Here is a 13,851-nt window from a genome sequence, read left to right as displayed (position 1 = left end):
ATTGACATGTTCCATAGATACGAATTTTAATGCCCGTGCTATGGCATAATGGAAGGTCATCAATATGTTAGGCTCCGACGTGATGCAAGGATAAAAAGTTCACGGATTCGATGAAAGCTTTGAGCAGCTTATGGCGCTGACAACCCAAAATAATAAATACTATCATGGTATTCTGTAACCCCAAGGAAATGAAACGGAAACCCAGCGACGTAAACTATTAGTCACCCGTGTCCTCAAAACATGACAAAAGTTAGATAGTTTAATATATGAAGAGAAGATGCATGTATAACACTGACACTGATATCTTATCAAGTGTATGGAATTATATTAGTTTTGTTTCTTGTAAACAATGTGTATCTCAATTGATCACTCTCTGCACAATCTTACCCATGAAGATCCGGGTCAGAATAGGTCTTCAGCAACCCATCCTTGCCATGAAAGGCAACTATGCTTTTTGTAAAAGGCGACTAACGGGATCGATGCTCATGATGACAATCACTGGATTGTGTGGTCCAGACTCGATTATTTACAGACCGCTGTCATATAGCTGAAATATTGCTGAGTGCGGCGTTAAACAACAAACAAACTCTGCACAATCTCCAATAAGTTGCTGGCATAAAAGTTTTTTTAGAAACATATGTTTATTTACTACAAGCTGGTATAAAGAACACATGAAGACAAACCCATAATACATAAAAGGTTTTAAGTAGGAGTTCAGTAAAATCTTAGTAAAAATACTTGGAACCAAATCACAGAGAAGAAAGCTGAAAAGAAAAGTTAACACAAATATCAGAAAGCAAAGGATGACTTGTGGTCACTATCTTTATCAATTCACGAGAAGCGTTATTGTCATTTCCTCATGAATCATTCCATCTCACTGCTTTGTTCCTACCCATAACACTTCAATCTCATACCAGATTAGTATTACTATGTATGTAAGGTAACGTCCATTTGATATTCAGGTCGTGGAGCTGAGATATTGAATCGCGATTACATATTGTTTTTCAGTTTCACCTTCAAAATCAGATAGTTTTATCAAAAATAATGTTCCTGTTTTTTTTATAAAAGAAAAACACTTTGCAACAATGTATTTTTTTGGCAGGCGATTTTTGTTTTCAACATTCTCAAGCAGTATTGTATTTTTCAAGAAATTTCGGGGGCAATATAATAGTTTTGATAAATTCCCCGGCCCCCCAAAAATATCAAATGGCCAGTCCTTACTGACAAAATAAGAAATGTTAATGAATTCCAGATGTTATGAAATACTTTTGGAGTCATTGACTATACTCTTGAAACACACGAACGTACCTCTTGTTGGTACTTCTTGTAGAACGTAATATGCACTTGCAGTTTAACTAGATAACATTGGCTTGAAAAACAGATACCTAATGCGTCTAATTTTATATGACTTAGGCCAGTAAACGACATTGGAAATTCACAGCAATATAATTGACATTTCACACAATCTATAACCTTCGACCTCCATAATACTGCACATTGCAACTGGCTATCGGAATTCACTATCTTTACGTAAATGTTTGAGGTCTCTACTCGTTTTAAAAAGAAAAAAGAGTGAAGAAACCTCTTTAAAGCAAGAGTTTCATTTTAATTGACATGACAAAACATGAAGCAAATCTATCAATAAAATGTAAGCATTTGGATAATTCAAACAATGACAAAAAGTGTCAAATATCTGAAACCTTTGAAAACACATTTTTCATGTTCCTATGAATATTCATGGATTATTTTCTTTTTTTAAGGTTTGGCAAACAATTTCAATTTTACATTCATTCTGTTATTATGCCTGGGGTTGTGACATCTGATGTCACGCAGCAGGTACTTGTGTGTAATCAGTCACATCTCGTTGCAAACATGCCAAACAAAATCCAAAAAGTAATGTTAATTATTTCTTTTAAAATATCCCATCCAATATATGGTAATCGTCATTGCGTTTTCAAAGTGTTTCAGATTATATAAACATGTACCATATCAACACATACCACAAAAAAGATAATGTAATGACATACATTAAAGCTCAAGAAATGAAAAAATGCTAACTTGGTAATACAACATATAAAATAACAATATGTACAAATTTAGGACAATGTTATTGTGTATTCCTTATTTTGTCCTCTGTCTCACATCTTCCCGAGGCAAGGACGATAGCTGACTGAATGTCCAGTTTCCACCTTGAGGAACTACGCTGGAGTTTCCAGGCTCGACCGTAGCGCCACCAGTGGCCATTGCGACTTATGTCCCTTCTCTCTACCTTCTATTGACCACCAGATTCCATTTCCACATCACTTGCATTTGTTTCAAACAAAATAGCGGCGCCGAGTCAAGACCATGTGATCGATAATCAGCATCTTTATTGTACTAAATCGGGCTTTACCTCACGAAGTGCATCAAACCATTTCAGCACCTTGATTAAAAACATGAAAGGATTAGGAAAATATTTGTCGACGCCCAGTTGACCGTACACATGCTTTGCAAATCCTGCAGTTGATCGAAATCTGCACGTTCAAATCCATGTTGTTTACGAATCGAATGTCTAGTTCGTTGCGCGATTTTGATTTGGACTATGACATAGACTCGTCAGTCCAGCCAAAATGTAACTCAAGAATTCAAGCCAAGTTCGGCAATGGTGGAAACTGGACTTTCAAAGTCAATCAACTCCCTTGCCCCGGGAAGATCCTGTCTCAAACACAACACAACTTTGAAGCAGAAAATGTCTCTTACTGCATAAAAACAGATTTGTAAGCACTTCCTGTTCCACGAAAGCACACGCTTATGCAGTATATCTTGGAAACTAAAAGTCCTATGCCTATTATATTTTCCGGCCTAATGACATTGACCTTCAGTTTCGTCAATTGGAAAACGTATGTAAATTTTGTGTAGCACACTCTAAGTGGAGATAAGAATGATACTGTTCGCAAGACTTTTCAATGTGTGACTGACCTAGATATTTCGTATGATTTTGTCGATATTCATTGCTAATCGTTTAAATATTGTTTACATTATAATGAAATGAGGTAAAAAGTTTCACGTTTTCCATTGTAGTTGTGATTAGGTGAGCTTCATCGATTGTAGTCAATTATCTTCTCAAAATAGGACCCAACCCAACCTAAACCAGTCTCATCAAAGTGAGGATATAGCATAAACAGACCATATGGGAGGCAGTGACCTCTTCATTCAGTTACATCCAACCATTGCTTGTTTCAGCTATTGGTGTTGGTATCAGTTAAAAGTATCAATACCATACTCACCAGACATCCAAATTGGAATAATGTGCATGTCACTAAATGATTGAATGACTATAGCATTTAACACTATAGTGATATATTGTGTTTACTGAGTTGAATGTTTAACGTCTATCAACTGATTGGACATGCTTAAACGTTTCATGAAATTTGAGCCGTGTCTAATGTTGTGCCCTCTTGTGATATAACCTAAAACGGAGTTCACCGAATATTGAAACTGTTATATTCCATTCATTAAAAAGTCCAGTTGTCGTGCATATAACCTTGTATAACACCTTGTTATAATGAGTAAACTTGACCTTCAATGGCAATCAAAAGGTGCCCAGGGGAGTTATGGGAGGTATTTCTGATATGTCGTCTTCCACGTTTGTCACAAGAGACAGACGAAAAAAAACAATTGCGTCATCGGAGCTCAGATTAGAGAAAACATATTAAATAGCCCTCCTTCCATGGGATTGCTTAATGGTAACGAACATTTTTTCTATGCTATTTCAAAATATGAAACATTTGTGTAGATACACATCGTTTCTAGTTTACTGTTTGTTGACTTTACTAAGAAAATAAGAAAACGTTCAACTTTATGGGTAACGACAAAGATAACTTTGCGTGTTAGACGAGGGATTACGAGAATAGCAGTAGCTCTTCCTCCAAAAAGCAGTATTTGTGTAGTTTGTTTGTAATCATTCCAGCTTGATGACGATGTAAGTAACTACATCGTAACGTATCTACATGCAATAAAAAAGAAGTTATCAATAAAGTTGTACGTTTTCTTATCTATTCACCAACTTCTGGAATGCCAAGTAACCTTTGGCTTCATTCAATATATACCTTCACATCCTTTTGCTGAAGGGTACAAAAGCAACTAACTTTCAGAAAAGAGTAGATAATTGATTTTCTTGGCTTCAACTCAAGCATATTAAAAATGAAAAATTATATGGGTCCTAGCAATACAGATTCCGCAAATTATGTCAGTAAAGTGAATCAAAGCGTTTCAAACATCATTCCATGTGAGGACATTAATCCCAAATTAATGCATTACCGAAAAAGATTATAGCTGAAGCAATTCCTTATTTTGACTTGTACCATATGTCCCTGTATCGTTAATAGTTGACTTGCCTTTGCATGCATTTGTGACGGATGCCACTAATGGGGCAGGATACGCTCAACTTTTCGCGAACATCTGGCATCATAAGTAAGGATAAGAATTTATGGATGAATAACTTCTTTGTTCATCCATAAATTCTTATCCTTACTTAGTACTCCAACTTCTAAATGCCTATCAAATAAGTTATCTGGCATCATCACCATTTGATAGTGATTCAAAGACACATGCTTGGGATGTCAAAATCCAACGATGTGGATTTTTTTTTATTATGAAATGGGTTTTGTCGACTTTAAATTTATTCAATGTTTACATAACATGTTATATTGTTACAAAGAAACAGTGATATGGAGATAGAAAATGTTTACCAGCCTCTCAAACAGATAACCAACTCTTATGGATATAGTATATAAATGATATTATGTGACATGATGAATAACGAATGTCAATGCCAGAGAATAATCAGCCTCAATGATCTGCGAAACGGATTCAATTGGACTTAACAGGTACAATAGTGGTGAAACTGATTTGAGGGAATCACTGAAAATCGGTGATGACATCAGGTGATTTGCAAAAAGGGTAAGCATGTTTTGCTCCTCCGGTAGCACACGCAACTCACAACATTTGCATCAAAAAGTGCCTGTTGCCGAACGCCACACAGCGGTTTTTACTGCAGAACCCACGTGATCTAACATGTCTGAGTGAGGTTCATCCGTTCGCACGTTTGTTTGTCTGCAAGAAATGGGAAGATTAATATATCATATTTAATGTAGTTCCATTGTTAAGACGACAAACCAACATAGAATCTCAACGAGGCGGGACTAGAAAATAGGAAATGACAGTAACTACCATTGAAAGGCCTATTTGTGTCATTATCTGTAACTTCAAAGACATTAATAAGTTTGAAAGCTTTTTTTCATAAACACCTGTTCAGACATGCTTTTTCCAAGAATATGGTAACAGCTGAATTCTTACTGTCCTAATGTCCATTTTCTCACTTCTGACGTATCACAGACGAGTGAGTGTATTGAGTATAATGTCGTAAAAAGTATTCCAGTTATATCATGGAGTGTCAACTTCATGGAGGAGGAAAGCCCCAAGTGCTTTGGGTCTCAATCGTTTACCCATGAGCACGGGTATGGTGCTGAAAAACCTAGAAACATAAATCGGGGCCAACCGGGATTCTGACAGGCCCAATGGACACAACTGCACGTCGAATTGCGGGGCCTTGGAAGACTGAGCAAGCAATGCTCGGATCAAATACCTCATTCAACCACAACTTTGAACGTAAATAACACCGAAGTGTTACGAAAACATCAGCTCACATGTGTTGCATGATATTATGGTAAATCTGAAGAAGCAACGACATATATATACCTGGTTTTATTAGTTACCTTGGAAATGGTATAAGACAATAAAACTTTTATTGATGACCTTACATACACCCGAAGAAGTATATGCTTTCAACTGCATGTATCTTACCATGACACAAGTACACCAGACAAAGGATATGTACTACCTCTTCAGTTGACACTCATCCGAGATGTTTATAGTTACCTTTAAAAATGGATTAAGTCGTTTTCAATGTGACTCCCCCATTAGGATGGCCGTTAAACTTTGATTATCTTTTAAGGTTACTATCGGTAATAAATCCTTGCAATGAAAAAAGCAAAAAAGCAAAAGTTTGAAAAACTTTCTTAAAGGGTAGGATATCATGGTGATGATGACTTCTTCAAATAGAAAGTTGCATTTGTCAACGATTATGTGCAATGGTATGATTTAAGGGGATTTTACTTGTAATAATGACAATTCAGCTATCAGCTTCTCTGGCCATCTCTTATACACATATCTGAAGAAATGGTACATTTTAGAAACGTATACAGACACACACACACACAAAAATTAGGGTTGTATTTAATTTGATTTTCTTTTGTAAGAATGACACTGAGCACTAGTATTCAAAAGGTTTATGTAATGTTTTGCAATGTGACCAGATATGACCTTCATCTTGTGTTGATGTCAGTCAAATTCTAATCATATTAACACAACCCGGCAGAGAGATCAGGTACATCCAGTTCGGGGAAGTTTCCATTACTAACTAAGATAGCACTGTCACAGGTATTAATTGTCATGATTATTTCATTAAATGTGACCTTTAGCTCCACTCTCAGAACATATCTAGTTTTGACCAAAAGTGCTTACAAAATACCTACTCCCAAGACCTGGGGGAAACGAATACCTACCTGGTTGATGTGTTTTATCCACTTGTTTTATTGGTTCATGTGTATCGGGACTCGCTTCCTCTGTAAATATTACAGAACAAATAATGTATGATTGGATACGTTGTAGTTGTAAAACTGACTTTCTTAGGGAAACGATTACCTACCTGGTTGACGTGTTTCATCCTCATGTCCCACGAGTTTATGTGATTCGGGCCTTGTCTCCTCTGTAAATATTGCAGTGCAAAATGCATGGTTTTACACTTTGTAAGTTATAAAACTGAAAGAAACTGGTTCTTTTGACCATCAGAAATTATTATTTGCATTGATATGTATTAGTATCATCGTTCTGACAATCGATGTGCAACGCTGCTTTTAGCAGATATTTCTTACGAATATGGAAAGTGTTTTGTCGTGTTATTTTTATTTTAAATATTCTGTAAATACTTCAGACCTCTATTCAGCAAGACTACGGAAGGTAGTCAAATAGTACGCCATAAAGAGAGGTAAAAAAGAAACCAAACTTATATAATGGTTGGAAATCAGATAACACCTATGTTTGGCCTGTTTTGTCATGTTATCAAATGAATAACATACCCAAAGAGTTACCATCTGGACCAGCGGACCCTTGTTCAGTACGGGAGTTGCGCTTCCTCTTGATTACAATACCCACAACAACAATCACAACAATGCAAGCAGGGACGGCAATACCGATGATTGCAGCTGTCGAAGAATCTGTCAGGTTACACACAAAAATAACGGTAATGTTTTCTCTCTATAACATTGCCTTTCAAAATTGTGTTTCATGATTTTATTGATGAAAAAAACAAACTGTATTTCAGGCTATATCATTGAGAATGCCGTTGACCGCTGACATGGCTGATCAAGGTCATTCCGGAAGAGGCATACTTGATATGATACCCCTGTGTCCTCAAGCACCGCCTGATTAATAAACGGAATTTTAATATTTTAACGTCATATTTTGTCATAAGGCATATTTATATTCGCTGTAGTAACTAGAGGAAGCGAGAAGGAAAAAAAGCCTCAGTTTTTGATAAAGTAAACACCACATCGATGAACAAAGCTGACTAAAAGTAATTCCTGCGTGGTGACTTCTTTTGAATATTTATCGTATCGTAATATTATTATAGATTTAATATTGCATAAACTCATACGTACCAGAGGCGGGAGGGGCGTCTAAAAAATAAATAATATGGGTTTGAAGTTATTTCAAGTAGGGCATTTGACAATAATTACAGGTACTTACCATTTTTTTCTTTATTTGCACAATTGAGCATGCAAACCTTCAGAAAAATCTTCAGTAGATATCAATAGTTTTTATTTTGCATTCGAAAGTTGATGAAATACATGTACTACATTGTTTCTGCAATTAGATACCTTCTTTTAATGAAGACATTTATTATTCAGGATCATGTTTAGAACATATGGTTTGAAACAGACTGTAATCACTTTATTATAGACGTTTGTCAGTTATCAATATTATAAAACATTTTGAAATTAGCAATGGTGACCAGTTATTGTTTAAACCGATCATTGGGGAGGCCCATTAGGCTCTTACACCCCATTACAGGTGTCCAAAACTCCAAGAAAACCACCTGTACTTTAAAGTAGTTTGAAACTGGATACACGCTATATTGTAAGATGCTAAAAAAAAGAGCAGTAAGAAGAAGACCAGATGTGATGTTGATACCCATAACCAGAACATTCACAGTAGAGAATCTTGTTTGTCACTTAAACTCAAACAAAGATATAGATACACCCTTTGCAGCTCATAGGAAAAGGGTTGGGTAAATTGTATTTACCCAGTATCAATATAAATTACATTATCAAAAGAGGGGATACTGGAAACCAAAATTCCACAATGACAGGCTCAATGCATATTTAGGTCGAAGCCAAAACTGATTATTTTTATTTTATGTTATGATTGCAGATTTTCGATTGGACGATGGACGATTTTCTGTGGTTCATTCATATAATGTTCACACACTATTTTACCCTCTATGCCAAAGTTTAATCTCTTTCGGCGGACGATCTAGACTGGTTATTTTCTTGTATTGGCATTTATATGCACTGCTTATCAGTTCCTCGCTTAAAACATTAATTTCATTCGTGACATATACTCGTACCTCGTGGGTTATTCTATAACTACCTAACACCATGAACGGATAGGAACGGAGAAGCCGTTACACTTAAAGTCCTGTAATAGTTCACATTCGCCGCAGCGTCTCAGCTCAAGAGGTCAGAGATCACCACCGTGCTAGTGTTCACGAGAGGAGGGTTGGAGGTTGTTTGACAACAAAAGAGATACAAAACAGCGATCCAGCCAGGTGTGTGCAATACACGGGATGGCTGTCATTGTGTGACACCGGAAGCTAATGATAAAAGGGAGTATCTATTTTTGAATTGGCACCACTTAGTACGACTATTAATTTTAAGATGACGTCACCTTGCGAGGTTTAGGAAGAGGGGAACCCATGTGTTTCCTTCAGGTGCGCCGTCGAAATTTCCAACACATTTGGTAAGCATAGATAAGGTAATATCTAATAATGATCACTGGATTTAAGTATATACGGGCTATTGAAATAATGGGAAGTAATTATCTTTGTTATTTGTATTTTAGATAAAAATATATTTGAGCTACATTTCCTGGTCGCCAAAATCTTTAACACTTCTGTTCCGACCCAAACCCTAAATGATATCATATCGTCAAAACAAGGCCATCCATGTACGTTACACTACCATACGTACCAGAGGCAGGAGGCTGTTCATTCTCATATACAAAATGAAAACATAGTTCTGAAGCTATTTCAGGTTCGGCTTGACTGTTAGGAATTCGAAAAAAATAGATATTACTTTCCAAATAGTTCTACGATAAAGCAGACAACTATTGAGAACAGGTTCAAAATATATAGGTATAGTTTTTATTGCGCATTAGAAAGTATATGAAATACTACAGTGTTACTACATTAAGGTACATGTTTTTCATGAACAAATTTCATCACGTACATGTGAGGAACACATGGTTTGAAACAGACTGTAATCAATGTATAATAAATATTTGATCCGTTATCAGTGTTTGTTAAACATTTTAAACAGTATGAATATGGAACTGCCAATGTATTGTTAACATTAAATACATAAATGATCACCTGTCACTGCAGTGAGTATTTGTGTATGCAGTGTCAGTCATACTTCCAAGGTAGTTGGAATCAGGATGTTATGAATTGACCCCGAGCCTCTAACTATTATTAATAAACACTTCTGGTTTGGGAAAACATGCCAATAGGCCACACAACATCTTTCAATGCCCCATCCTCAGTATGGTACATATGTACTAAATTGCATCAAACTAAAGTAAACACTTATTGAGTTATCATGGACATAATAGTGGAAGACCTTGAGAGTGAATTGAACTTTGTTGTCAATCAAAGTTTTTTCCAAGAATAGTCCCCAAAACGAAAACATGATGTCCTGTGGTAATGTAAAGACGAAATTATCTCTAAGCTACTCATTGAACGTGGGTTACCGTGACCTAAAACTGTTATCATAAATGACAAATGAGGACAGTCCAATGACTATTCAAATCGTATCAGACAGAATATGTGCTCTAGTGGTAGAGCATCCGACTTAAGAGCGGAAGGTCCGGGATTCGGCCTCCGGTCGCGTCTTACCAAACGACGTTAAAAGATGGTACTTGTTGTTACCCTGTCTGGCGCTCGGCATTAAGGGGCTTATACTGCGGCATGGTATCTCAGTGAGATAGCACTATAAATCGGCATCAGTCCGGACCAGTACAAGCAGCCACACACACACACGCACGCACGCATGTACATCGCTATATAAATTCAAAAATCTTGGACGCAACGGTAAACCCAGACGATGCGTAATGCTATTCAAATCTATGACTGTCACATTGAATTTTAACGAAATTCGTGTGATTGGCCGGCGCTTCAGGTAGAGCAGTGTCATAATTTTCAGTCGCCCATTCACACAATTACGCCCTATGGAATCTGTTTCGGTAGATATTCGAGATTGATTATAATCAGTCAAACAGTCAAAAACAAAGTGCGGACGGACGGCCAACTTCTCGCAAAATCTGTAAGCTTTTCTAACGACATGAGCTTGCTTACATACAGTATTCATCAGGATTGGGTGTTTTTCAAAAAGAAATATCAACCGAGTCATAGTTTCTAATGTGTGTCTAGCCGGATGTGCTCTTCTCGGAAGGTTAGTATGTCTTTAGATATTAGATAAATTTTCAATTTCAATATCCCCCCTGATCTAGATATTTCGATATGTTACCCCACAAAAATATCATACTTCCCATCAGGGTCACTCTCCTTTCCTGAAAACATGTCATCAGGGAGTATTACAACTGCACAAACTGAAATGTTTCCCTTTGATATATTGATGAGATATATTCACACACAATGTTACATTCAATGAAAAATACTTCTCTCACAGTCATTGTCGGTAGGCATTTTGAAACCATGACATGTACAATTATAGGTAACAAAATGCAGAGAATGCGTAGCTACAACATTTTAAGTATGTGTGACAGTACATTGTAGGCACATGGAAATCAACTGATTTAAGTTTAAGGCACAACATGAAGTTCATATCTGGCAGGGTTCTTCTATAGCCGATATGTGACGTCATATTTTTTGCGTCCCGAAGAGGAAAAGAAAAGATATACTTGATATGATACCCCTGTGTTGTCCAATCACTGCATGGTTGCGACAACGGACGCGGTTGCGTTGACGGTCATACCCAATTCCACCCACACCATTCGTTCCTTTTAGGAATCTCTCAATGATGATCTAAAACCCTCTGAGACTGTTTGGTTCATAATTTTCCCTGTTGGTTTTTAGAACACTTATGTGTTTACAGTTTGTAAAACACTTGCTCGCGTCACCTGTCGAAAAAAGCCATTTTAAATAGCATACTTATGTTATTCTGGTATGACAAACATGTTTCTTTGATGGGTAAAGGCTTTTGTCAAGTGATAAATGTACAATAATTTCATACTTACCACAGGAAAACGGTTCATCCACATCTAAAACATACAAGGAAACTTTAGAGACGAAATCGCTAAATTGTAGGTTAAATACGATCATTGATTTTGACACGACGTTTGTGAAACAGCTATATATATCATACACACACACACACGATTTCTAACCTATTCACCTATTTTAACTTATTCACCGTTCCTTACTGAATTACTGTTGAAACGTTCCAGGTTTGGCTACAGAACATCCATATGATGTTTTGACATACATGATCTTCATATCAAACTACTGAGGGCGATGCCTTGAGGTAACGTCAAATTCTGTATCTGAGGGGTTTGTGAACCCCAGTGTCTTAGAAATCGACCCAAGGTTCATTCATCAGACGGCAAGAAAGTTACGAGTGTTTCACTACGTAGAAATTGCATTTGCACGTCTAGATTACAAGCGTATGCGATAGTGTAACGGCTAGACGTTGTATCGATGAAACATAAACCATATATAGACGATATTGTGCAAGGGAAACACATCTAAAAACATAAAGGAACTAAAGAAAGCATAGAATTTATAAATACACACTTACAATTTCTTATTTTAATATTATATTCAAGTATTACGCATATCAATTTCAGTTAGATATTTTAAAATCCAATCCGCCATGGATTTGACTTTAAGGACAACAATCATAAACAAAACAAAACTTTACAGTTTGTGAAAAGAAGGGTTGTTTCTTATGTCCCCGATTTTTAGTCGCCAAGTCTTTGGTCGGTTGTTTTAAAGTTCATAACCTACCATTTAGTTTCACCAAAGTATAAATCCAAATGAAATCCCTAATATATAATAGGGGCGGTCGGGTAGCCTAGTGGTTAAAGCGTTCGCTCATCACGCCGAAGACCGGGTTCGATTCCCGACATGGGTACAATGTGTGAAGCCCATTTCTGGTGTCCCCGCCGTGATATTGCTTGAATATTGCTAAGAGTGGCCTCAAAACCATACTCATTCACCCTTTTATACGCATAAGTATAAGCATAAATAAGATATTTCTAGCAACTTTTCTGTTTAACCTCAATCCTATATTGAAAAGGCATGACATCAACTTTCGCCTGATCATACACGTAATACCATGCTTCACGTACCTGATGTTGCCCTTTTTCGTCGTCTTCCTGTTGCACCTGTTGCACCTGTTGCAATACAGACGGAAGAAACTGATGAATAATAAGAAACGACATTAATAAAGGATATGTGTATTTAATATAGATGTCATGTGTCGACAGTGCAGGCTAAGCAAATGCGCAGACACATCCAACATATGCCGTTAAAAGGATTTGTTTAATCAGTATGCATCATCTCAAAGATTTGTTCTAAATGTATGCTTTCACAAGCTGTACCCAGTGGGTGATGCTTGGAGGATGGAAGGTCGGTTTTGATCACGGCCGTTATATATCAAAGTACTTTAAAAGGATAAAACATGGGCTGGTCGGCTCGGAATCGATATACTCTGTCTGAGTCGAGTATCCTTGTTATCTTTGTCAGTGGGCTGTTGACACTATAAAACCGGATTTAGTCCGACCTAGAACGAAAATCCACACACACACACGAGCATGAACGTCGCTATAATCGTAAACGCGAAGTTAGACCCCCTTTCACCTCGACACAACTCGCATAAACGAATACTAGTAGTCTATCATAATGGATAGAGTAAATGATGGCGATAAACCAATAGAATATATTTGCAAGTGATATCACCCATTATGAATTTTAAACTAATCCAGAAAGTAATGCAATGTCTGACTGATCAGTAAAATATTGACTGACACTTACAATAAGTTTTGATGGGGATTATCCGCAATAAATTACACTATGTGTATTGATAACTGTATACATAACATATCGTATAAAACTATAGTTATGATATGCTCTGTATGCAGTATCGTCTTGCAGATTGTTGTAATTTTATACAAGGTGCATATACGACAAAGTGTCATTTACAAGTACCCTCAGGAGATCAGAAGAATTGTCATATTCATTCCGAGAATTACATGAAAAAGGAACAATATCAATCAAAACTAGATATAGAATATGACTTTATTATATCCTTTAGAAAATATGTAATTTCGTGTAAAGGCAGGTAAATGCCTATCAAGACATCGTGAACACCCATACTTAACCGTGACCGTATGCCATACATGATACTGACACAGACGATCTTCACCTTAAGATCTACTGTTCTATGTGTGCTA

The 13,851-nt window shown here is 36.7% G+C and overlaps 1 long non-coding RNA gene across 1 annotated transcript; it reads right to left on the bottom strand.

Annotated features, from left to right (window-relative positions):
* Nucleotides 1-622: 622 nt before the first annotated feature.
* Nucleotides 623-6,673, bottom strand: LOC139458440 (uncharacterized). Its single transcript, XR_011652669.1, has 2 exons — nt 6,606-6,673; nt 623-5,094 (listed from the first exon to the last, which is right to left on the bottom strand). It is a non-coding gene; the product is annotated as an uncharacterized lncRNA (long non-coding RNA).
* Between the last annotated feature and the right edge of the window lie 7,178 nt (nt 6,674-13,851).

The sequence above is a fragment of the Haliotis cracherodii genome, unplaced genomic scaffold, assembly GCF_022045235.1.
Source record: "Haliotis cracherodii isolate W230 unplaced genomic scaffold, xgHalCrac1.p SCAF_12, whole genome shotgun sequence".
In the NCBI taxonomy this organism is placed as follows: Eukaryota; Metazoa; Mollusca; class Gastropoda; order Lepetellida; family Haliotidae; genus Haliotis; species Haliotis cracherodii.
The sequence above is the reverse complement of the archived record's forward strand: the minus strand, read 5'-3'. Positions and strand labels throughout refer to the sequence as shown.